The sequence below is a fragment of the Balaenoptera physalus genome (genome assembly GCF_965194825.1).
Source record: "Balaenoptera physalus genome assembly, chromosome: 5".
Classification (NCBI taxonomy): Eukaryota; Metazoa; Chordata; class Mammalia; order Artiodactyla; family Balaenopteridae; genus Balaenoptera; species Balaenoptera physalus.
This window is the reverse complement of record NC_138884.1, coordinates 107,845,284-107,872,516: the sequence shown is the minus strand read 5'-3', so window position 1 is coordinate 107,872,516 and position 27,233 is coordinate 107,845,284. Positions and strand designations below refer to the sequence as shown.

Genomic DNA, 27,233 nt, shown 5'->3' with positions numbered 1-27,233 from the left:
TTGATCTTTGCTATTGTTTCCTTCATTTCTTTTTCATTTATTTCTGATCTGATCTTTATATTTCTTTCCTTCTGCTAATTTTGGGGTTGTTTTGTTCTTCTTTCTCTAACTGCTTTAGGTGTAAGGTTAGGTTGTTTATTTGAGATGTTTCTTGTTTCCTGAGGTAGCATTGTGTTGCTACAAAGTTCCCTCTTACAACTGCTTTTGCCGCATCCCATAGGTTTTGGGTCGTCGTGTTTTCATTGTCATTTGTTTCTAGGTATTTTTTGATTTCCTCTTTGATTTCTTCAGTGATCTCTTGGTTATTAAGTAGTGTATTCTTTAGCCTCCATGTTTTTGTATTTTTTTACAGTTTTTTTTTCCTGTAATTGATATCTAGTCTCAGAGCTTTGTAGTTGGAAAAAATACTTGATATGATTTCAATTTTCTTAAATTTACCAAGGCTTCATTTGTGACCCAAAATATGATCTATCCTGGAGATGTTCCATGAGCACTTGAGAAGAAGGTGTATTCTGTTGTGTTTGGATGGAATGTCCTATAAATGTCAATTAAGTTCGTCTTGTTTAATGTATCATTTAAAGCTTCTGTTTCCTTATTTATTTTCATTTTGGATGATCTGTCCATTGGTGTAAGTGGGGTGTTAAAGTCCCCTACTATGATTGTGTTACTGTCGATTTCCCCTTTTATGGTTGTTAGCATTTGTCTTATGTATTGAGGTGCTCCTATGTTGGGTGCATAAATATTTACAATTGTTATATCTTCCTCTTGGTTTGATCTCTTGATGATTCGTAATGTCCTTCTTTGTCTCTTGTAATAGTCTTTATTTTAAAGTCTATTTTGTCTGATATGAGAATTGCTATTTCAGCTTTCTTTTGATTTCCATTTGCATGGAATATCTTTTTCCATCCTCTCATTTTCAGTCTGTATGTGTCCCTAGGTCTGAAGAGGGTCTCTCGTAGACAGCATATGTACAAGTCTTGTTTTTGTGTCCATTAAGTCAGTCTATGTCTTTTGGTTGGATCATTTAATCCATTTACTTTTAAGGTAATTATCGATATGTATGTTCCTATTACCATTTTCTTAATTGTTATGGGTTTGTTTTTGTAGGTCCTTTTCTTCTCTTGTGTTTCCCACTTAGAGAAGTTCCTTCAGCATTCATTGTAGAGCTGGTTTGGTAGTGCTGACTTCTCTTAGCTTTTGCTTGTCTGTAAAGGTTTAAATTTCTCCGTTGAATCTGAATAGATTTTTCCTGGGTAGAGTAATCTTGGTTGTAGGTTTTTCCCTTTCATCACTTTTAATATGTCCTGCCACTCCCTTCTGGCTTGCAGAGTTTCTGCTGAAAGATCAGCTCTTAACCCTATGGGGATTCCCTTTTATGTTATTTGTTGTTTTTCCCTTGCTGCTTTTAATATTTTTTCTTTGTATTTAATTTTGGTAGTTTGATTAATATGTGTCTTGCCATGTTTCTCCTTGGATTTATCCTGTATGGGACTCTCTGTGCTTCCTGGACTTGATTAACTATTTCCTTTCTCATATTAGGGAAGTTTTCAACTATAATCTCTTCAAATATTTTCTCAGTCCCTTTCTTTTTCTCTTCTTCTGGGACCCCTATAATTCGAATGTTGGTGCATTTAATGTTGTCCCAGAAGTCTCTGAGACTGTTCTCCATTCTTTTCATTCTTTTTCTTTATTCTGCTCTGCCGTAGTTATTTTCACTACTTTGTTTTCCAGATCACTTATCCGTTCTTCTCCCTCAGTTATTCTGCTATTGGTTCCCTCTAGAGAATTTTTAATTTCATTTATTGTGTTGTTCATCATTGTTTGTTTGCTCTTTAGTTCTTCTAGGTCCTTGTTAAACGTTTCTTGTATTTTCTCCTTTTTATTTCCAAGATTTTGAATCATCTTTACTATCATTACTCTGAATTCTTTTTCAGGTAGACTGCCTATATCCTCTTCATTTGTTTAGTCTGGTGGGTTTTCACCTTGCTCCTTCATCTGCTGTGTGTTTCTCTGACTTCTCATTTTGCTTAACTTACTGTGTTTGGGGTCTCCTTTTTGCAGGCTGCAGGTTCGTAATTCCCATTGTTTTTTGTGTCTGCCCCCAGTGGTACGGTTGGTTCAGTGGGTTGTTTAGGCTTGCTGGTGGAGGGGACTGGTGCCTGTGCTCTGGTGGATGAGGCTGGATCTTGTCTTTCTGGTGGGCAGGACAGCATCCAGTGGTGTGTTTTGTGGTGTCTGTGACCTTATTATGATTTTAGACAGCCTCTCTGCTAATGGGTGGGTTTGTGTTTCTTTCTAGCAGGACAGGAGTACAATCTCTTCCTCTTCTTATAAGGACACACGTTCTGTTGGATCAGGGCCCCACCCTCATAACCTCATTTAACCTTAATTACCTCCTTAAAGGTCCTACCTCCAAATATAGTCACATTGAGGATTGGGGCTTCGACCTCTGCATTTGGGGGGTGGGGACACAATTAAGTCCTTCTCACCCAACCTCTTCTACAGATAATCAGCCTCTCCTGCCTTTTTCTCTTTTCCACCCTTACCCTTAGACTTCTTCCCACCCAGCCCACGCCATTCAGCCATTTCCCTCTTTCTACCCTATTCTTTGTGTCCTTCAGTTCATTATTCTACACAGCTTCTCTTTTCTCACTTTCTGTAACCTCCTCTTCATGCATTCTCCTCCTATTTCTCTCTTCCTCTACTTTCTCAGCCTTTCTCTTTCATCCCAATCATCACCTTCTCCAAAGTCCTCTCCCCTCTCTTCATTTTCCTCTTGTCCTCTTCTCCACAACAACCCTTGAAGTCTAAATTCTATTTTTTGTTTGTTCGTCTTTACACTTCATACCCTGTAGGATGTACACCCCCATAACTGGAGTGCCCCAAGCAGTGCCTGGTACATAGTAGAAACCTCATAAGTGTCAGAATGCCCCTTTTACACAAGATTTGAGGCAAGTTAAAAGAAATGTGCAAAATGAAGCAATTTAAGTGGAAATTAAAAAGTCAAAGCCCTGAGGCAAAAGGGAAACAAAATATGTGAACCACAAGACCCAATTTGGTTACTGTGATTGAGTGTGAAATTTCACTTCCTGGAAGCCAAATGCATAGTCCTTTCAGACTTAAAGTGACCCATGTATTCTCTGGTGTGCTGGGGTAAAGTACTGGAGGAGAAGAAATGAATTCCTTTCCTCTTGCCCTGACCCGGGCAACTGTTTTCTCCATATCTCAGCTTTCTTTTCAACAGTTCATTAATCTCTCACTGGCTATCCAGTGTTGTATTATGTTTAAAGCTCACTCAAATCCTGTTTAGAATATTGTTTTGTGTAGTAAAGAATGCAAATCTTATAATGAAGGCAATTTGTAGTTGAGGGTATTTCTAGGAGGTTGCTAAAGGAAATCTGCAGTATTGTCAGTGTCGTGTCAAATCCAGAACTCACGAAGAAGAGCCTGCGATATTTTATTTGTAGACAATCAACTAGAATGTATAAATTATTACTGGCAGATGATTATAATTCCGAATCCCTAACACTAATAAAAGGAAACCCAGAGCATCTTGATAAGAATCTTTTTGTTTTTGTTTTGTTCCTGGAAGTCAGTAGAACAGCAGTTGTATGTGGTTATATTAGTCTCAAGATACTTAATTTGCTGACCTTAGTATTTCAGAAAAAAATTTGTATGTATTATATTTGTGGGAAGCAAAAATAATGGTTTGATATTTTTATCAAATATGGAGAGTAGTTATGTATGAAAAAAAAAGTTTATTGAATGTGGGTTCAAGCAACAGCTGTGAAGTTCATGGGAGAAAAATATCAGATAAAGGAAAGAAGGAAGGGAGGAAGGGAGGGGAGAAGGAAGGAGGAAGGAAATGTTTCTCTGAATCTTTTTCTACTTTCCCCTATAGATACTCAGTTTCCTCATCTTCCCTTACATTGTACTCTTTCCTCTTTTCTGTCACTGTCACCTTCCCTCTGAAGCCTGCAGAGAAAACTGTATCTCCATCTCAGACTACTCCTTCTCCATGAAAACCTAGTCCTTTATTTTCAATACTTTCTCCTGAACATAGAAATGTAACCATCATCACAGATTTTCTGTATTGTTACTGACTCAGCCATTATCCCAAAATATGCCTAAGGCTATCACTGTTATACTAGACTCTGGACACCACATGCCAATAGGGCCATTATCAAGCTGAAGTAGAGGTAGCTTGTGCGACCAGAGGATGAGAAATATTAAAACCAAAGTACACAAACAAGGATTGCAAGGTCCTACCCTGGAGATGGGAAAACTAATGGGAGATGTGAGTATGATTTCAGGTATTTGAATGTCTCCCTCAAGTAGGACTTTGGAAGCAATTCTCCAAGATTTGGCATCAATTACTTAGGATTCTAATCCAGAGAGGATTTGACCTGAGTTAAAAATCACAGTTTTGTCATTTTTCTAGGCTTGTGTCCTTGGGGAACTAACTCTGCCCATCTCCATTTCTTTGATGTAAAAAATGAGGATAATAGTATCCATCTCATTGAGGTTGCTATGAGGATATACCATGGTGCTCAATCAGTCATAGCTAAGATTAATATTCCTGGTACTTCTGTTGAAATGCAATAGAAGAGAAAGCATTAGATACACAGGGTTATTGTTTGGATCATAAAGCATAAGATTTTCTTTCCTTCCTTCCTTCCTTTCCTCATTCTTTCCCCATCGTATCCAGCCATACCTTGAACCTGCATTCGGTAAGTTTTCTGATTAACCACAAGTTGCAGATTTCCTTTAGCAACACCATAGCAAAAACTCTAACTATAAATTGCCTTAACTGCAACACTTGCATCCTTTATTACAGAAAAACAGACTGTAAGAACAGGATTTGAGGAAGACCCCAAAAGAAATTCAGAAGATGTGAAACAGAGCTTTGCAATATTATATAAATAAAAGAGAAAGAGAGTCTTAGATGTGGTTCTCAACCCTAGCTGCACCTTAATCATCAACAAGGGAGCTTTGAAAAAACCTAAAGCTCAGTTTGCACCCCAGACCATTACATCAGAATCCCTGATGCTGGGATCCAGGCGTAAATAATTTTTAAAGCCCCCCAGGTGATTCTAATATACAGCCAAGGTTGAGAACTGCTGTTTTAGAGGAAGTTACTAGCCAATGGTGTGGAAAGCTGCAGAGTTGACGAGGCTGGATGTGTACACACTGGTGTGAGCACATCGATAATTTTCTAAACTCTAGAGAGGCTTTTCAGGAGAGCTGTGGGAACAGAAATCAGACTTGAAAGGAAGAAGTGAGTGGCTAGGAAGAGTCTACAGCAGGCTTATCTTAATCCTTCCACAAATATGGTGGAACACAGAAGGGAAGAGTGAGGAAGACAGCGTGAGGAGTTAGCAAAAGCAAAACAAGTTATTTCTAGAATATGGGAGACCTAAACATATTTGAACCAAAGCTGAGTCTACCACATCTTGTACACTTCCAAATTAAATTTGGGGAAATAGTGAAAAAATGTTTGCACTGATCAAATAGATTTCATCTTGACGATTTCAGATACATCACAGGCTCTTGACCAGTTATGCCCTCTGCTTTATGTCTCACCACTCCTTTCATTTTAACTGCCATTTGTTCCATTTTCTGCTGTGTGTCAAATATGTCGCTTGATGGCCGCTCTTAATCCTCACAAAATCCTGTAAAGTGGCTGCCTCCCATTTTACAGATGAGGAAACTTTTCAGATGAGGAAATGAGATTCAGAGAGGCGCCGTGGTTTGTCCAGAGTCAATAAATGACAAAACCAAGATTCGAACTTGAGTCTCTATGACCCCAAAGCCCACAGTCTTTTTACCCTGCCCCTATGCCTCCAGATAAAGCACAAATTCAATCCTTGGAGAGTTGCGTGCTTCCTTCAAAATCTGCCAAATGACAAAAACTATGCCGTGAAAGGTGGTGTCCTGGCTCCAGGACCTCTGGATAAAATGAATGAAAAAGTGAAAATGTATCAGAGGCTGCAGAAGGGCTTGAGCAAGGTACAAAGCATTTCAGAGAGAGGTGGGCATGAGGTCTGTCATCATTGACACAGATGCCCAGGAAGATAGTGGAGGAGCAGCCAGAATTGAGGTTGCCCACAGCAGACACTAACCTGAAAACGCTCCATGCGCAAGTGCAGCGGGGTTTGGACAGCAATGGTCATTCTCAACATCGTTCCTCTCTGCCATCTGCCCATGCCTTCCTCCTTCCGTGGATTTATCATCCTTGCTGACTTCTACCTGCCAAATCATCCAACTTGTGCCAGTTCATTTGGCCATCTTCTCTTGCTCAAACTGAATCTCCACGTCCCTTGATTATCCCTGAAAACTGATTAGTATCCATTTGCAAGCAATGTTTTCCTCCTAGTACGTCCAGGTATATAGGGTCCAGAGGGCTGTTTGATTTCTGGGATATTAGCTTAGAGGAGAATGAAATTTAATAAAAAAAGTATGAGTTCCAAATAGCTGCATCATCTGTGTCAAAGAGATGATTTCCATTTGGCCTGCCATCTGTAGATATTATTATCAGTTATGCCTTATACTCAGATGGGGGAGTGAGCAAAACATTATTTTTCCTTCCAATCAAAAGGCCTGGAAATTGCTGATGCAATGTCCACGTGAAAGAGCCAGAGACATTTTGTGTTGCCTTTTTAAAACATATTTTAATATAATATTTTAAAAGAAACTGGCCAGCAAGTTCATTCCAGGACAAGTTTTAGACTCTTTGAGAATCAAGTTGGGTAAGAACATAACAGAGACTGTTTAGTTTGAACAGAAAAATTGCCAACATGCCCATAAAAGGAAGGATCGGCTGAACATTTTCTTTTGGCTCTTATTTTCAGATTTTCTTCAAAAATTAGTCTAATAAAAATTCAAGAGAAGCCATGCAATACACCTATGAAATACAAACACTTCAGGTAGAGCTTGTATCTCAGACCAAAATCAGTCCAGGGAATTTGTGGTAATTTGGACAAGCTTCCTGTCTGTGATGTCCCGGATTGATTACAAAATTCATCAAAAGGAAAGCTGGGGCATTTGCTAAGTGCCAATTTTGTGTCTGGCATGTGCCTTACACATGCCAGACACAATAATGGATGAACATTATCTCATTCAGTCCTCCCAGTTACCCCTTCAGAATGGTATTAGTCCCATTTACCAAGAAAGAAAAAGAAATAGAAAATGTGGCAAGTATATGGATAAGATATGAGTTGAAGCATAGATTGAGACTACTATTTATCCAAATTGTGTTTGGATCAGTGAATGAATGAATCTTGGAAGGTAACAAAAAAGAAATATATTATATAGTGAGTTGATAAGCCTTGTATTCATTTCAACACTTGGAAACTGGAAGACGATGTTTTGTGTGAGTCTAAAGCTTCAGTCAAGGGACATCCCAATATTCGTGGATCTCCATGAAGAAGCACCACCATCTCCTCCTCCTCCACAGCAGTTTCTGTGGTTGGCTAGTTAAGCGAACTTAATCTTCATCACAACGCACTTTCCAACTAGGGAAAATGAGAATCAGAAGTCTTAAACATCAAAAGAGAGAAGGTTGGACTGGGTCTTGAAAGGATACAGACCCACACACCCAGTGGAGAACAGAAAAAAAAAAAAAAAAAAGAGATTTGCAGATGGAGTCCTTGGTGAAGGCCAAGTATCCCTGTTTGATCAGAGAAGAATGTTCCGGAAGGAAAGTAGTGAGATGAAAGTTAGATAAGGGTTGGAGAAGGTTCAAGCCGTGAAGGACGCAGAATACAGGAGAGGTAATTTTGACTTTATTTTCAAGGAACTGGGAACACATCAAAGGCTTTTGAGTGAGGGAGACAAGAAGGAAACAGAGTTATAGAAGGATTAAGCTGGCCATGGTTTGGAAGAGAGACTGGAAGTGGGGAGACCAGCTGGGGAACTTTCCTCAGAAGAATTCCATGACACTCAAGACCATGGCTGTCGGGAGGCTCTGCATGCCATTTGGGCTGTGCTGTGTGCTCTTTGGATGAGGCAGGCATCTTTAGGCTGTTTGTGCTCTGTCCAATGGGCTCCTGTGGAATGGCCTAATTCCTGTGGCCTTTGATGTGGAAATGTCATCCTGACAGTGATGAGCGAATTCCAGGAACCCTTCCAGCAGAGAGCACCTACTAAAGAAGGGGGCCCCCACTACCAGCATGTTGACCTTAGGAAGCAAGGAGATGGTGATGAGAAGCAAGCTGCTTGGGGGAAAAAATGTGCTTGCCTCTTAGAGAATTGTTCCCAATGCCCTAGAACACAAATTTAAACTACGGCCCCAAAGCAGGAATGGCAGAACGTGAAGGGCTCACTTGAACTTCACACTTAAAGAACAATTTTCCATAGAGACATTGTTGCCTCACCCCACCCCTGCTCTGCGCCGCTGGATCCTCGCTTTTATCAGAGCAATCTCCAGAGTCCATTGCATTAGGAACATCCTAACCAGACCTTGCTTTTCGCGGGCAGTGGGTCTGTGCATCATTCAAGGAGACGGTGTGGGAGAAGAGGCTGGAAAAATAAGATTGCATCTCAGCTCACTTAGACATCTGATCTTGGGCAAATTCCTTCGGCTGCAGAATAATCATAAAAACATGAGGATGAGATGGAGAAATAAGATTGCATCTCAGCTCACTTAGACATCTGATCTTGGGCAAATTCCTTCGGCTGCAGAATAGTCACAAAAGCATGAGGATGAGATGAAATAATAGAGATGACAGCATTATACTCAAAGTAAGGGGCTGACTACAGAGGTCAGCATGATCATAAATCAATGTCTCCAGAGCCAAGCAGGAAATGCAAATGAATGCAGTGGGCTGAGTGAAGACCTGAAAACCAGAGCTTCCATGTTCTGGTACCAGTTTCTCGGCCACCCTCAATTTACTTCCCAATATTTAAATAATAGCAACTAATTCAGATCACCTGTAAAACCCCAAACAAAGTAGTGGATCAAATTCGGCTGCCAGTTTGCAGACATGGACTGGCTGCTTGCAGACTGTTACGCTCAAACCCCAGTTCTGCCGCTTTCTAGTTGTGTGTGTTAGACACGTCTCACACCTTCTCTAAAGCTTACTTTTCTCATCAAAGAAATGTGGATAAGAAGGGCAATGTAGAGGGCAGTGCTGGAGATTAACTGAGATCATGTGCCCCGGGCTCAGCAATCTGGAGGTTGGAGCTGGGGGATGGAAGCCCACCCCCCCAGCTCTGCCAGACATTAACCCTTTAGTTACTGGTCTGCAGAGAAATCTGCTGGGTGGGAGATTGGCACAACAGCTTTCACCAAAGTCCTTCATACATTTTTCAGTCTTCTTAATGCTCAGTAAGTGTCAACAGTTATTTTTATTAACTGAAGTATAGCTGATTTACAATGTTGTGTTAGTTTCTGGTGTATAGCAGGTATACATATATATATATTTTTCAGATTCTTTTCCATCATAGGTTATCACAAGATATTGAATAGAGTTCCCTGTACTATACAGTAGGTTCTTTTTGTTTATCTATTTTATATATAGTAGTGTGTATACGTTAATCCCAAACTCCTAATTATCTATCCCCCACTTTCCTCTTTTTTTTTGGCTAGACAAGACTTTTATTGGGTACAAGATGATCATTTTTGATAAAGAATTATAGTAGAGATCTTAAATTAAGATAACAAGGCTCAAAGAAGTTTGGTCAAAAGGCCAAAGCAGATCCAGACTTGCCACCTGCCTTGGAATATGGGATTATTACCTGTTACCATTTCTCTGCAGTGCTTCAAGATGCTACTTGTTACAGGGCTTAAGAAGCAACTATCCCCTAAATAATGGTACCTGCCTCAGAGGGTTATTATGGAGACTGAATAAATACGAAATAGTGCCTGGCATATAATAAGCTATTATTGAAGGCCCCGGGAATCCTATATTGCTGCTCATAGCTCTTGCTTGTCTCAATATTGGAGGGGTAGGTAGGCTGGGGTAGCCGTGTCTGGAAGGTGTCTAGAAGGGGACCACATGATATACAGAAGGATTCTCAGTCCTGCATCTGCCTTAGCTTCAAGAGCCCAGGAGGAATCCACCTTCGCCCCACTGACAACCCTCCCTCAGGACAATGATATGAGGACAAGAAAGAACTACCCTTAAATCAAGGATAGAAACCCAGGGAAGCCACGAGGTGCCCAGCACTGTGCTTTTGACACAGAAAGCCCTACCCTATGAACACCAGCACTTGTGTTTGTCTCCCCCTCCCCCTTTTAGTTCCAAAGCTACTGAAGCCTATATCTCTGATCTTTTACAGAACCAGTACCAGGCATTTAATCAGAAGAGGCCAAGCTTCAAGTTTTCATACAGCCCTCCCAGTAGTGTAAAAGTAAATGTCAGTAATCTCATTGGGCTCTTAACCTGCAACCCAGCCTATAGCATAAATTGCAGTGCCTTGGCCAATACTGTAGTAGGTCTTGCTCTTCTCCAGATATGGTGAAATGAAACACCTTGCTTCAGGTCCATTCCCTGTATCTACTTGCATTTCCCCTCAATATAATTTCCTGATTCTGAGGCAGCTCTCACACCTCATTTTCCCCTAAAGAGGGAAAGCAAAAAGTAAATTCCTCTTGCACTCAAAGGCTAATGCCCCCCAAAAATGAAGAATCAACAAGGTCTCAGCTCAAGTTTAATAAAACTACAAAAGACCAAAAGTGATACCCTACTACTATACACATCAGTTTGCCTGCCCCATAATACAGCTCAGGCCATTCCCTCCAGAGGAAGAAAGGCTGGCCTCCCCAACCCCTGCAGGAAAGGCCTGTCCTGTCCCACACCACATCTGGGCTGAGTGTAAGGTCTGTGTTTTAAGCATGACAATAGTACAAAAGACAATAGTTTTGTTCTCATGGCCACCTACTGCAGCCTGGCCCTAAAACGGCCCAGCACTAACTTCTGCTTAGAGAAATATTCTTTGCTCTTCTGGACATCAGGCTTGATGGTATCACTGCCAGGCTTCCAGCCAGCTGGGCATACTTCCCCATGTTTGTCAGTAAACTAGAAGACCTGAACTAGTCTCAGTGTCTCATCCACAGAACGGCCAACAGGAAGGTCATTTATGGTAATCTGTCAAAGGATACCTTTTATCATCAATAATAAAAAGGCCCCTGAATGAGATGCCTTCATTGGCCTTTAAGACCCCATAGTCCTGAGCAATGGTGCGCTTGAGGTCTGATATCAAGGGAATGTTCACAGGTCCCAGTCCTCCTTGTTTCTTGGGTGTGTTGATCCATGCCAGGTGACAGAAGTGCAAATCCGCAGAAGCACCAATCACTTGGCAGTTGAGTTTCTTAAATTCTTCTGCCCTATCACTGAAACCAATGCTCTCCATGGGGCACACAAAGGTGGAGTCAAGAGGGTAAAAGAAGAACACAACATATTTTCCTTTGTAGTCAGATAGGCTGATATCTTTGAACTGACCCTCTGGCATTACAGCAATTGCTTTAAACGGGGGGCACAGTGCCCAATTTTGGCATTTGCTGAAGACATATTGCTATCAGCAGTTCTCACAGACAAACCACAGAGGACAGTCAGGAAGGAGACATGCCCCCTTTCCTCTTTGGTAACCATAAATTTGTTTCCTGTGTCTGTGAGTCTGTTTCTGTTTTGTAAATAAGTTCATTTGTGTCAGTTTTTTAGATTCCACATATAAGTGATATCACATGATATTTGTCTTTCTCTGTCGGACTTACCTCACTTAGTATGATAATCTCTAGTTCCATCCATGTTGCTGCAAATGGCATTATTTCATTCTTTTTTATGGCTGAGGAATATTCCGTTGTGTGTGTATATATATATATATATATATATATATATATATATATATATATATGCCACATCTTCCTTATCCATACATCTGTTGATGGACACTTAGGTTGCTTTCATGTCTTGGCTATTGTAAATAGTGCTGCAATGAACATTGGGGTACATGTATCTTTTCAAATTAGAGTTTTGGTCTTTTCACAGCAGTTATTTTTAAGGCTCGTTAAGGTTCACTGCTACTCCCCATCCAGAAAGGTTTTCATGTCACTTGAAACTGTGCTCTATGTTAAGGGAGATTAAATAGGAGGAAAACACAGACCCTAACTATTAGAGGACAGACTATATTTAAATAACTCATCACAGAAAAAGGCAATGTCACTAGACTTGGGCTGTCCCTGACCCCTGACTTGGTTGGGTTTGGCCTCCTCCATCAAGGTCTGGCAGGTGGCATCATGGTCTGGCTCACTGAAAAGCCTCAAGTACTCCACTTGGACAGCCAGCTATCCTCTGAATAATCAGGGCTTTGGGATTGGGGTGGGTGACTTGGCATTTGAGAGTTGGGTTCTGTGAGCAAAAGGACTCCATCAGTCTTTTAAGAACACATATAGTCAATTCTTGCTGTTCACAGTAGCTACGTTCTATTTAAGGTCATTCCAAAGGCTGAATTAGCAAATTCATTTCTCCTAGGGGAAATACAAAGTTAGGTTCCTGGAAGTCTCTGGTCACAGCATTTTCAGCAACTGACCTACACATACCCTTGTGTTACATGTGTTTCTGTTTAAAGACACTTTAATACATATTGTTGATTCATTAGCATTGAATGCAGGCAACAGAAATGTAACTCATGCCTGAATGATGCTTATCTAACACACATATTTTCTCCATAAGGCACATCACAGCCTTCTTGTGCACTTAGGAACACTAGACAGCACTTCTCTGCTTGGGGGCCAATTTAAACAGCAAAATCACCAACAAAAACCAAAAAGTGCAAAAAACATGACAGTACATAGACTATGAAACGGATACTTGTTTTATAGTACGAAAGCTGAAAGAAGAAAGTAAACCATAGCCTTGGTTGACCTCAGCTGGGAACATGCATGTCAGGTGACTCAAATTTTTGCAGTTCTGTGCATATCCGCAAACGACCAGGAAAGCACTATGAGTATTGATTTGGGGGTTGCAAATAAATTTTAGCAAGTAGGCAAATTTGCAAATACAGAATTCACAAATAATGAGTATTGACTGTATCTAAAATTTATTCACACACTTAACATTTGCATTTAAACTCAGCCTGGCAGGACTCTGGTCAATTTCTATCAACTCAATTTATTTTTAAGATGTGTAAATATTAACTAGCCCAGAGGACATCATGGATGTTGAAAAAGATAAAATGTTGCATTGTAGAATTGGTTTTTTCCGTTGAAAGGACACAGAAAACAACTGGAATTATCCCTGAGACATCTTACCAAGATACTACATCAGCCATTTGCATATTTCAGCATGAAATTGATAAAAAAAAAAAAAAAAATCTTCCGCCTATTAAGGCAGACTCTCTTCCTGGGACTCCTACTAATTGATCCTAGTTCTGTCCTTGAGAATTACCCAGAACAGGGTCAAGCTTCCTTCCACACTGTGGTCTCTCAAATATCTGAAGATGCTACCAGTTCCCTCTTTCAAGTTGGCAATTTCCCGCATTGGAAATCCCCATTACTCGTAATTACTCTAATTTCACCATCTTTGTTGCTTTCTTGGAACATTGTTTCTAATCTATCGGAAATTAACTGCCATGTCCTGCTTAGGCTCTAGAACGAAATGAGTAGCCTCAAGTTCTGCTGGTTAAGGTATCAATACACAATTTTACTGAGGAGTACCTTGGCAATATATGTGAAACTCTTTAAAATAAGCACATCCTTCCATGTCTTAAAGTTTATACTAAGGAAATTATTATGGACATGTGCTATAATTTAGTTACAGGGAATTCCCTGGCAGTCCAGTGGTTAGGACTCCATGCTTTCATTGCCAAGGGCTCAGGTTCAATCCCTAGTCGGGGAAGTAAGATCCCGCAAGGCCCGTGGCACGGCCAAAATTAAAAACCCACAAAAAAATAAAATAAAATAAAATATAGTTTAGATGTTCATTACAGGGATCTTTATTATCCCAACATGTGGAAACACCCAAGAATAGAACAATATTAAAGAAATTATGGCACATCAATACAGCTATTAAAATGACAATGTGAACAAATCTACGTTGACTTACATAGGTATTTATAAAATTGTAATAGAAAAGAAGATTATAAAAGAGTGGTTACAATCTGATTACATTTTATTAAAACATCCATCTATAAGAAAGGAAAACATTCCCAAGAGGTTAATAAAACTCTCGAAGTTTAGTTCAAAGTGTTTCCCTTCTTCTTTATCTATTTTTTTCTACAATAAGCTATTACATTCATTATTTAAAAAACACAGTTCTGTTCAGTGTTTTAAAAGATTACAATTAAAACAACCCTTTGTTAGTTCCCTATTGCTTTCAGGAAAGAGTCCAAACACCTGGCTTGGGACACAAGACTTCTTATGATTTTACCTCTTAGGTTCCATCACCTAACTGGCCTCACAAGTAATTTCCACTTTAGTCATAATGAGCCATCTGAAATATCCCTAGTTTTTATCCCTGCTTTCCACCTCACACCTTCTGCTTGAGATATCCTCTAGGTTTAGAAACTGGTTTGGGGAGATTATCCAGATATTACACAACTGGCAAAACCAGTCTTGGCTGCCTGTCTCCGAAACCCATGCTGCTTCCCCAGGATCAGAATGAAAAACTGACACAGTCAACCTGATACTTTTCTAATTATCTTGGTGCCATATTTAACCTTAGCATGGACAAGTGAATCACTTGAGCATTTACAAAGTTATCTGGAAGAGAAAGAAAACCCTGAAATACAGCCTATTCCATTGACATATATACAGAAGGTCAAAATGATTTCAAAAATGTGTTTTTTCTTTTGGAGAGGAATGGTCCAGGGTATTTGGAGCAATATTTTAGCCAGAGAGTAAAGCCAAGTTCGCCAATCTATGTCCTGTGTGTCAGATTTCGCTAATCTGACCCACTCTGACTTCTTCTCTTTCATTATAAGAAGTTAATATTGAATTTCAAAACCCAAATGGCATAAATAAATTCCAGATGTCTTCCCAAATTCCTAAATCTCACATTAGAATAAGGAGAATCTTTGCTGTATATGAGTAGAGGGTTACATTTTAATTCACTGAAAAGCCAAAAGGATCTCTGGGCAATTCTTCAGCCTTTATCTCACCAAGAAAACACATGAACTCTTTGGACTTTCTTTAGGAAATGAGTCCTCAAGATTCACAGCCCAGCTGTCTGACATATGTTCTGCTTTATTTCTCCCCTTAAGAGGTAAAATAACATCATCATGAAATGCAGGGCCCTGGAGCCAGGCTACCTCAATCTCAATCCAACTGGGAGATTTGGGGCAAGTCACTTAAACTCTCTATTCCTCAGTTTTCTCATCTGGAAAATAGAGGAATAGAGAGGGATAATCATAGTACCTACCTCACAGGGTTGTTGTGGAGATAAGTGACTTAATAATTTAAAGTATTCAGCACAGTACCAGCCACACAGCAAAATGTTTGCACTCATTATTACCTAAGAGGTGTAACTATGGAGAGCTGATGGAGCCCATCTTAATGGTTAGAAATTATTTTCCCTTCTTCTCCTCCAGATAAAAAGGCTTAATCCAAGGCTAAGGAGGCTCTCATCCTTCCGTGAGTGATTAATAATCTAACTTCAGATCCCAGACCTTTCCCCTCAGCCTGGTCCAGACCCAGACTTACCTACCTGAGTCATCGTTCCTCAACATTCTGCCTTAGCCATGCCATCCAACCAACTTTGCATCCAGGATAGCTCCACTTACGTAAATGTAAAAGCTCTGTCCTTGGAGGATTTGTGGATGCAGCTTCACACCTCCAATTAATTATAGGACATCATATATGTAAAACACCAAAGTGCCATAAGTGCTCAAAAAAAATGTCATTTTTCTTCCTTTTTTCCCCACCGCCATTAATGACTGATGCCTACGTTTGCAGAAATATTTAATTATAACCATGCAAGACCTTCATTGCTCATCTTCAACAGAGAACTTACAGTCCATATATCCTTTAGCAACTCAGTTTCACACCTCTAGACCATGCATCCGTGCTAGAAAGCAACTAGACAAAGAGTGCTATTTCATACTTGATGTGTATTTTCACCTCTCAGTAACAATGAAAGCTTGTGTAATATTTTAGTACGTACAGATCCCTTTCACGTACATCACCTTACTTTTATATCAACTCTTTAGGTAGGTACTGACGTTGTTGTTTTTGTTATCGTTATCATCATAATTTTGCAGTATGGAAAACTAAAGCCTAGACCGATGAAAAGGCTTGCCCCAAATCCTGCAGCTGGTAAGTGATTCAGTGGGGATTTGAACCTGGATTCTCTGCCCTGAAATTCTTTGCTTTTCTTCTAGCAAATTTCACTGCTGAAGTTACAGGATTAAAGAGTGCAAGCCTTAAAAGAAGCCTTATGAATTCCTTGCTTGAATCACTTTCCATTGGATGTCCTTTTTTATTTTAAGCTCTGATTTTTGTTTTCTCTTATGTTGCCATGGTTGGCAAAATCAAGCTCAGCACAGTCATTCAGCCAGCTTGGAGCTGTTTCTGTAGGCTATCATGATTGTGTATTGGATGACTGGTTTAAAAAAAAAAGACATGTTTAATTGGTGTTTTCTTTCAAGCAGCATTTTGTTATATTGCAGCCAAATAATGCCTCATTTAGAAAGAAAAATGAACTATTCCAGAAAGTTTGTTCAAAGAGAGGCCAAATCTTTTGCAACCATGAAGTATTATACACAAATCTGAAAATAGTCCATATTGAGAACAAGGTGGGAAGATGAAGTAGAGCTGTGCCAATCAAGAATGTCTGACTTCAAGGCTTCCCTGGTGGCGCAGTGGTTGAGAATCTGCCTGCCAATGAAGGGGACACGGGTTCGAGCCCTGGTCTGGGAGGATCCCACATGCCGCGGAGCAACTAGGCCCGTGAGCCACAACTACTGAGCCTGCGCGACTGGAGCCTGTGCTCCGCAATAAGAGAGGCCGCGATAGTGAGAGGCTCGCGCACCGCGATGAAAAGTGGCCCCCACTTGCCGCAACTAGAGGAAGCCCTCGCACAGAAACGAAGACCCAACACAGCCAAAAGTAAATAAATAAATAAATAAAAATTTAAAATAATACAGACATACATTTTAAAAAAAAAAGTGTGAATTTAAAAAAAAAAAAGAATGTGTGACTTCATGTATTATAACAGAAACTCAACTTCAGTGCCCTGGCTAAATAGGGGCTTGTGGTTCTCACCTAAAAAGAAGTGAGTTTGGAGGCTTGCAGTTAAGGGTTGGTACAATGGCTCCACAAGGTCATCAGAGACCCAGGTTCCTCTACCTTTCTGCTTTTCCACCTTGGTATATGACTCTCTTTATCAGGATCACAAGATGTCAAGTCTACATCAGTGTCATAACTGCCTTCTGCGTGAAGGCAAAATACAAAGAACAGAATCTGAACAGGTGACACCAGCTGTCTTTCCTCTTTTGGAAGTTTCCCAGCAACATCTTCTATCAACCTCTGCTTACATATTATTGTCCCTACTGGGTGGGTCACATGACCTTCACTGACCACAGGGAGTCGGGGAAGATGGGTATTTACCAGGTGCCATTGCTGCCCCCAAACAGATGAGACCTCTGTTAGTGAGAAAGAATATCAAAATCGGCATTGAGAAGCAACTAACAGAGTCTGCCAAGAAGACTACCATTCACTGGGGTCTTGCAATGTGCTAGACAAAAACTAAAACAATGCTAAAAAAGAAAGAACACTTTCCTTGCATTAGAAAATCATTTCCTAAAGAAAATTATATCCAGAGAGATGTGAAATGTGAAATGCATTTTTCTCAGAAGATCTCCATGTGGATTTTTCTCATGTGACAATGGCTGGCACAGAATAGACACTCAAAAATGGTTTTAAATATTTCCCTTTTCTTTGTCCTCTCTCGCAAAGGAAATTAGAAATGCAGTACCAGCTTCCCCTTGGAGTGCCTTTACATCTGCATTGTCTAATTGATCTTGTTTTGATCTAACTATAGCTACTGGTCTGGCCAGTGTGTCCATATCCCCAACCTCTGGCAAACACAGCACTGCTGACTTTGTTAGATCATGTCAAATTTTTCCTGCTTGATATATTCTCTATTTTTGATTTCCTCTCCAGAGCTGTAATGATATTGTTTCCACTTGCAATGTCATCAGCTAAGAAATAAATAGCTTTTCATTTGGTTTTTATCAGCATCTTCTTTTGCTTGGCACTTAATAGGAGCTCAATGATATCCATTGAACAAATGAATCTCAGCTTCATCGTTTACCAGGTGTGTGATCTTAGACAAGTTTCAGACCTACCATGATGAGAGAAAGGAAATGCTTGTTTTAGAGATTTTTTTATCATGCTGCAGCATTATAGCTGCAATAGCTGATAACTATAGCCTGCCACCAGTTAGTGAGGGAGGGAAATTCATGCAAAAGAGATGCTCAGCAGATAGTGCCAAAGATATTTACTATAGAATAACATCCATCCTGTAACAAGACTCTTATCTCTACCATTTGTTAAAATTAATAGACAATCTTGAATTATAATAGCCTCACATATAAAAAGTGCTTAAAAAATGACACAGGAACTTCACCAAATCCTACTCTGAGGTTTTTAGAGCATGTAAAGCACCACCATGGAAGGAAATGTTTTCTGAGCAAGCATCATTCTGTTACATCAGTGGGCAAGTGCATGGGATGCCGATGGCAAAAGAAAATACCCAGAATGCTTATCTCACTGACACAACTGCATTATAAACGCATTAGGTTTGAGTTATGGGAAACAATTAAACAATCCCTGTACAGAGAGTAGAATGGGTAAAACACCTCTCCTTTGTCAAAAATTGAATCTCTTGATTGTCAGTGAAAACCAAAGCTGGAGTAAATTTGGAAATCTGATATGTGGTCGCCTGGAGGTTTATCCCTACCAAAATGTAAATTCACACCAGTGTTGAATGGGGTTTGCATCTTGCTTGACACACTTATGTATCAGACCTCTCTTCATAAAACATCCAGTGAAACTGGAATTTTGGAAGCAATAAGCAGGTGTTTGGCACCATATACAACTTCATACATAGGGTATGAGTCATAACCTAGTGTCTTTTCAAGGCATTTGTTAGATAGCAAAAGGTAGCTCTCAAGAGATTTCTTTTTGTCAAGCAGCATAAACAACTGGAAACGTATTTGTGTACTTAAAAATCAAACAGACCTGGATTTGATTCCAGGACTGCTATCTAATAAATGTGCAGCACTAGGCATACTACTTATCACCACTGAGTTTTTTCCTCACCTGTAAAATGGAAATAATACTTAAGTTGAACCAAGTGAAATTGCCATATTTGAAGTCAAGAGAAGTCAAATATTGGTGATTTCATATGGTTCGGCCTGTACCTGTTTCACAGGACTGAGTCCAGATTAGAAGACTAAGTCCATGTATGCCTATGAGTCACAACTCTACTGTTGCACGTGACAGGCACCCGACTCAAAGTAGCTTTAGAAAAAGGGAATATATATCAAATCACCACAATGTACACTTCAAATATCTTTCCCTTTTATTTGTCAGTTATACATCGATAAAGCTAGAATGTTTTTAAAAGGGGAGAGAATGCATTAACTCATGTAATTGGGCAATCTAGGAATGGTGCCACCTTCACGCATGGCAGGATCCAGGGGCTCAAATAATGCACTGTATCCTCACTTTCTCTCTCTCTGCTGCCCTACTCCCTTCTGTGTCTGTTGACTTTGTCAGGTATGGTGGACAGGATGACCAATGATAGTCTTCACCAGAAGCAAAAGGGACTGCTCTCTCCCAAAGGCTGTTTTTCTTGTGTTACATGTTCAGCTAATCACTGTTTCCATTGTGTCAGGTGCCAACTACTAGGCTTGGTCCAGCCTGGTTGATTTTCTCACCTCCAGGGAGATGGCGGGAGCAAAGGGCACTATACATGAGACCCTGATTAGAGCTACAAAAGATAGTGAAGCAGTACCCAAAGAATACTGGGGTATTAGACAGGAAGGGGAAAAAAAGTCCACTACAGTATGTACAACACTTATTACAGATCCTGGCACACAGAAGATGTGCTAAAATTAGCTGAACAGTTTCCTACACTATAGTCAAAGGACATAAGACAAAGTGACCAACTTTTCTCAGTTTGCCCAGGATTTTCTTGGTGTTAGCAATGTATAAGTCTCACACCCTGGAAAATTCCTCAGTCCCATGCAAACCTTCCTGGTTTATCTAACCTATCCCTGTTTTAAAACTGAAAGTCCCACGTTGGGGAATCCCCTCATTCCCAGGCAAACCAGGACAGCTGGTCACCCTGCTCAAAGACAGCACTTGTAAGTGTAAATCTTAACTGCAGTTGAGGTCTTGTTAGGTCAGTTTATTAGTTTGTTGCATCAATAGAAGATTGACATGCTATGGTACACCCAAAACCATCGAAATAGTAGGGAAATACTATTTCTATAGATAGTTCCATGGAAAAATGCATAGACCATGTGTTTTACTTAGAGTTACATATCTGCTCCTTTGCTTTGCCTTCCCCCTCTGTTTTCTTTGTTTTTATTTCAGTGTTTTTCTTTCTCCCTTTTCCTCTTTCCTTTCATTCTTTCCTTCCTTCCATCTTCCTTCTCTCTCTTATTTTCTTCTTTTTCTTTTCCTTTCTTGTTTGGTAACATATTCACCTTTCAAATAACATGTGATTTAGATTTGTTTGTGATCTTCAAAGGAGCTGTCATGTGTTGTTTGACTAAAACACACCAGCCTCACTAAATACATTTATAGTGGTTAATCCACCAAGTAAGTGGAAACTTCACTGTTGATTAGGACAAGAAGTGTGTGTGCAATTACTGTGGGCTTGCTGAGCCAGCATGGTCATGACGCTGAGCATGAAGAATGAAAAAATTGGGGGGAAAAAAAGCAAAGCAAAGAAGATGGTGATGATTGTGAAATGAATAGACTGGAGACTGGAAGAACTTTAGATTGAATTCTTTCAAGGGACATTTTGGTTTAACTGTTTACATAGGGGTTGCACCTACTACTAATGGAAATTGCTGAGATTTGGGAACTCCTTCTTCTTTTAAATCAATATTATCATTAATTAAGCAATGTAAACCAGGAAATCCTTCTTGGTTACAAACTATGCTTTGAAGCCAGGCCTGCATTTGAATGTTTTCAATCAAAATCTTAAAATAAAATTAGAAAGAAAGCAATGTCTAGTCTTTGAAGGAGAGTTATCTTGAGGAAAACAGAGCCTTCTGAATTACACTTTGGTGAGGGATGAGAATTTTGCTGCCCTTATTAAAGTGCTGAATTTCTAAAGAAGTAGCTCCACTTTGGAGGCAAATTCAAATACTCCCTCATGACAGGGGTTCCATCCACAAGTCAGGGTCACATACTTGGGACTTTCACTACCTTTGGGTTTTCCAAATAACAGCATTCACATCAATTTCACAATTTTTGTCAATACATAGTGCCACTTGTACCATTTATGCACAAATTTACTTTTTTAGACTAAGATGATGTAGCCAATGCAGTTCATTAGGGCTCATGCATAGCAGTGTCCTGAGAGCCCAGGCTGACTCTCAGACTCTAATGATTTTTAAACTTTTGTGGGAAGAAAAGTATTGTCACCCACAAGAAAAGCAGTATAGTCTGGTGACATTGAAAAGGATTGGAGCCTCACTACCTGATTCTTATCTTGGTTTTACATTTCGGTAGCCTCGAGATTTTGGATAAGTGACTTTAATTTTCTATCCATATGAGTGTGAGGATTAATTAAGACAACTCCTAGAAATAATCAATGAACAGTGCCAGCACTTAACAAATGTTAGTAAGGATTTCTTCTTAGCTCATTAGTAGAGAGAATGAAGGCTTGCATAGTCCTGTAGGGCAGACAGTTCATTTACTCTGGGAAAGCCAGTTAAATGTGGAATGTAATGCAAAGATTAAATTCTGAAATAAGTGGTTTCAAGTCATTTCAATGCATTATGGGAAACAATTTTTTAAAAAATTTAATTTGAAACCAGAGGGCATCTCTGCAGAGGAGGGCACTTTGGGAGGAAATGTATCTAGCTCCTTAGGGACAAACAGTGTTATAGTGTTTGTTGCTAAATTGGCTTCCCCAAGACCAGATTTGTATCACTTGTAGTTATTGAGTCAGAGGTAAGAATCCGAAGGGAAAAAAATATATTTTACCAAGATTTTGTGAGTCTCTTTGCACAAGTTAAGCTGATTAAGTGCCCAAGTGAGAAAACACAGCCCAGAGTTAGGGAGAGTCTGATCTCCCCTTCCTCTGCAGAGAAGCCAGCCTCATTTTGCTATCACAAGGATTTTTGATAATTTTTTAAACATTCTATTCTATATATGATTATTTTGGGAATATAGGAAAGCTATTTTTAGTGTATTCTTTTTTTAATCTGGCAGCCATATTGAAGATATATAATTTCTAATAGCCTTTTAAAATGTGCTTGCATTGTTTAGGTGCACAATTGTATTATCTGTCAATAATAATAACTTTGCTTCCTCCAATCCAATTCCTATACCTCTAATTTTTTGTTTCCTGTGTCATCACATGTAAATTATTTTACCATCATTTAGGAATGATTAAAATAGTATTGTATTTTTGATCCACTATGATAAGGATGACTTTGAGAATATAGCAATTAAAAGCCCAAGAAATAGCTAAAAATCTGTTGCAGTAAATGATGTAATGTGACAATGCCCTGGGCAAAGACAATGGGTAAAAAAAAACAGATGGAAAAAAGTACCAATGAGCAATAATTTTTTTCATTTTTTTATTGAAGTATAGTTGATTTACAATGTTGTGTTAATTTCTGCTGTACAGCAAAGTGATTCAGTTATACATATATATACATATATTCCTTTTTTATATTCTTTTCCTTTATGGTTTATCATAGGATATTGAATATAGTTCTCTGTGCTATATAGTAGGGCCTTGTTGTTTATCCATTCTATATATAAAAGTTTACATCTGCTAACCCCAACCTTCCATTCCATCCCTCCCCCAACCCCCTCCCCCTTGACAACACTAGTCTGTTCTCTATGTCCATGATCCTGTTTCTGTTTCATAGGTAGATTCATTTGTATCATGTTTTAGATTCCACATATAAGTGATATCATATGGCATTTGTCTTTCTCTTTCTGACTTATTTCATTTAGTATGATAATCTCTAGTTGGCATCTGTGTGGCTGCAAATGGCATTATTTCATTCTTTTTTATAGCTGAGTAGTATTCCATTGTATATATGTACCACATCTTCTTTATCCATTCATCTATTGATGGGCATTTAGGTTGTTTCCATGTCTTGGCTATTGTGAATAGTGCTTCTATGAACATAGAGGTGCATGTATCATTTTGAATTATATTTCTCTCTGGATATATGCCCAGGAGTGGTATTGCTGGATCATATGGTAATTCTATTTTTAGTTTTCTGAGGAATCTCCATACTGTTTTCCACCGTGGCTGCACCAACTTACATTCCCACCAACAGTATAGAAGAGTTCCCTTTTCTCCACACCCTCTCCAGCATTTGTTATTTGTAGACATTTTAATGATGGCCATTCTGACCTGTATGAGGTGGTACCCCAATGAGCAATATGTTAATTGAGTAAATAAATGTAAGAAATAAAACTTAACTACAGGCTTTAAATATGAGATAACATCAGGAAATTATCCATCATACCAGTCAGGATTCAGTTAGGTAAAATCACTCTAGGTAGGGATTCAAGATGAGAATCAAAGCCTTAAACAATCATTGAAAGAACTATAGAGAATCTATACGTAGGATCAAATTTCATTGACCTATACAACACGCAAAGGAATCCATGCAAAAACTGCTAAAATCTGAATAAGTCCTGTAGTCTAGTTAATACTATTGCACTGATGCCAATTTCCAGTTTTGATCTCCTATTACAGTGATGTAAGATGTCACCCTTGAGGAAGGCTAGTTTTTGTTTCATTTGGTTTTTATGCAATTTTTCAACTTCCTCTGAATTAAAATTATAATTATAAATTATTATTATATATTAAGTATAATAATATTATTATATATAATATTAGTATATTATATACACTAGTTGATTCATGTATAATTATTTCTAAATAAAAAGCTTTTTTTAAAAGGGGCTGTAGAACCAACAATTGAAGAAAGAACATACTGTTTTGCTGGAAACCCAGAAGTGCAGGATTGCTAGGAAGCCACACTAATGTGTGATTTACAGGATCTCACATAGAAGCCCCTGTAAACCTTGCATCAGTTGACTGTTTTCATGCTGCCTGAAACTGCCACCAAAGAATGTCCTCTTAGTCCTTTCTGCCTTTCACATCCCTGTGAGTGCCCTCCTTGGCTGGCTCTGATCAGGGACCCTGACTGCAAGGGATTCTGGGAAATGTTGTTCCAGGCTCCCACTCCCTGGTCTGTAAGAGAGAGAGTAGAAAGGTCCAGGGATGGATGATGCCAAGCTGAAAACATATACCCCAGCTCACTGATATTTAACAGATACTATAAATTTATAATCTAGTCTTTGAAAAGGGGATTAGAAGAAGGAAATTAGACAAAATTTTCAGTTTATATATAAAAGACATTCTTAAATAATTCAGTTTCACAGCATAATTCCCTGGTATCTCTTCCAAGCTATCTTCATCTAAAATAATTTATAATAAGCAAGTTTTCACAGGATTTTTCCAGTTTTTAAAACAATTCCACATGAACTCTCTCACTGACCCACCAAACAATGCTGAGAAATAGATAATAATGAAAACACAAAATATTTATCTAACTCTTTTATTTATAGTATCACATTTCCTTGCAACCCACTAACAAAAGTGTGCTCCTTGTAGTTTTCTGAAGAAAAAACACCATCTTTTCATGTCTTCGTGCATGTGGTTTCTTTAGCTGAGAATGTCTATCCTTGGTAACAAATTCCTCCTGGCAGGCCCTATACCTCTTCATACCCTGTCCCACCAAGGTCTTGCTTCCTCTCTTTCCTGAAAGAGACTGAGTCTGATGGGATATGAACAGGCATCCCCATCGTGCAGAGAGCCAGGCTGTGCTGCCCTTGCAGGAGTCCAGAGGTGGACAAGCAGGCCAGCAGGTGTGACACAAGATCTGTTCCTCAGCTACCCCTCCTTAGTCTAAGAACTCCATCCTTGATCAGCCAAATCTAGAACCCCCATGCAAAATAACAAGGAGAAGAATAAAATTGGTGGTATGCAGAGGACTTAATAAAGATTCCAATTAGATGGCGCTCTCTCTCAGGCATATATGTGCCAGTCACATGACTGTAAAGGAATCTGTTAGCCTCTTTCTACTATTTATTTTCCTTGGTTCACCTTTTCCTACCCCGCCCTTCCTTCCCTGTAAGTCCTCTTGTTAGTGGTCTAATTGCTGCAGATACTTCAGTGGGAAAAACATCCCTGCCCTCAGGGAGTCTACAAACCAGTAGAAAGACAAACATTATACAAATTATCTTAGAAGTATTATAGCTATTGTAACAACTACTACAACTGTGAAGAAACATTTATGAAGTTTTACAAAAGGAAAAAAATTATGAAGGGGGAGTATAGGATAATATATAAGAGAGAACAAGAGAGAGCTAAGGTAGGTGAGGAGCAGGTCAAAGAAAGCTTCCCTGAGGAAGGAACACAAGTTGAGTTTGAAATGATGAGAAAAATTTATCAACATAAAGGAGGCTGCGAAGAAAGCAGGGAGAGAACATTCTGGGCAGGCTCTCCACAGCTGTCAGCCTAAATTCAGTGAGGACCCCAAGGGAAACCACAGAGCTCCCTCTACCCCCTTTGCCTTCTCAAAGTGCTGTGGGTAACAATGTCCTGCCTCAAGGCAACTGAGCTGGGAATTAGCAGGAAAGATAAATGGAGGTTCCTGGCTCAGAATCAAGGAGAGAAAAAGAGGTGGAGGCAGAATGTGTCATGGAAAGAGCAGAGCTTTGGTTACCACAGTTTACATTTGGACACAGCCCCTTATTGGCTTTGTGACCTTGGAAAAGGAAATACCGACTATCATAGTTGTTGTGAAGATTGACTGAGAAAAGAAACAAGTAGGACCTTATGCCCAGTAAGGGCTCAATAAATGTTAGTTCTCTTCTCTCACTTTCTCCAGGTTCAATATGGACCGAATTTGTGTCCCCCTCAAAATTCATATGTTGAGACCCTGACCCCCAATGTGAATGTATCTAGAGATAGGATCTTTAGGAGGTAATTAAGGTTAAATGAGGTCTTAAGGGTGGGGCCCTGATCCAAAAGGACTGTGGCCTTATAAAAAGAGGAAGAGAGAAAGAGATCTCTCCTTCTCTTGTGAGCAGACACAACAAGAGGCAGTCTGCAAACCAGAGAAAGGGCTCTCCTCAGAACCCAATCATGTTGGTTCCTTGAGCTCAGGTTTCCAGCCTCCAGAACTGTGAGAAGATAAATTTCTGTTGTTGAAGCCACCAGTCTATGATATTTTGTTATGGCAGCCTAAGCCGACTAAAATGAGGCTCACTTAGAAAATTGCTCTTATAGATGATCAAGTGCAAATCTTAATTGCAATGACATTTAAAGAATAGATTTATGAAAGGGCAAAGGAAGTGAGTAGAATAACTAAACATGAGCTGGTTTGGGGCTTGAGCATTTTCAAAAATGAGGCTGACCTCGATTCATTTGGTGTTTGGTTGTGACGACTTCCAAAGCAAAGATCCAGTCTGTGTTAAGACTTCAGATGCTTTTCCATGTGATTGAGTAAATGTTTTCTCCTTGTTTTTATTCTTACTGTTGCATGAGAAATGGAAAGTCACTTAAACCCTAAGAAAACCAGTAGTGGCCAGCATGGGGAGACAAGTGCCAAGAGATGGGATGACAGGGAAGAAAGGTGAAATATACTCCTTAAAAGGAGAAGAACAAAAGGCCAAGGACCCAGGATCTCAGGCACTAAGGGTTGTGAGCCAATGTCACAGATGAAATGGGAAGTGATAGTTGCACCACCCCATCAACAATGTGTTCTGTGTGAAGTGCTGTGCTGAGTGCTGGCAAACACTGCTTTCCAGTTTCAAAGCCTGCACAGGCTGATAAGCACCATCTCAGTGAAGACCTCATTTGAATTTCACCACAGCAAAAGGAGGTGAGCACAGCAGGACAGGGATCATGTCTCCAGGGATGACACTGTGGTTTGGAATATTTAAATGGGGCTCCCTTGGCTGGTAAGTGTTAGACACAGAGTGGCCAAGCCTTGATTTTCTGATTCCA

At 39.6% G+C, this 27,233-nt stretch overlaps 1 protein-coding gene and 1 pseudogene across 4 annotated transcripts in view; one reads left to right on the top strand and one right to left on the bottom strand.

The window, feature by feature from the left end:
- Window positions 1-27,233, top strand: part of C1QTNF7 (C1q and TNF related 7) — a 130,492-nt gene that overhangs the window by 14,378 nt on the left and 88,881 nt on the right. The gene's annotated exons all lie outside the window — the stretch shown is intronic.
- On the bottom strand, window positions 10,641-16,308 carry LOC309660905 (peroxiredoxin-1 pseudogene; annotated as a pseudogene). The gene has a single exon. The product of its transcript is annotated as a peroxiredoxin-1 pseudogene (transcript).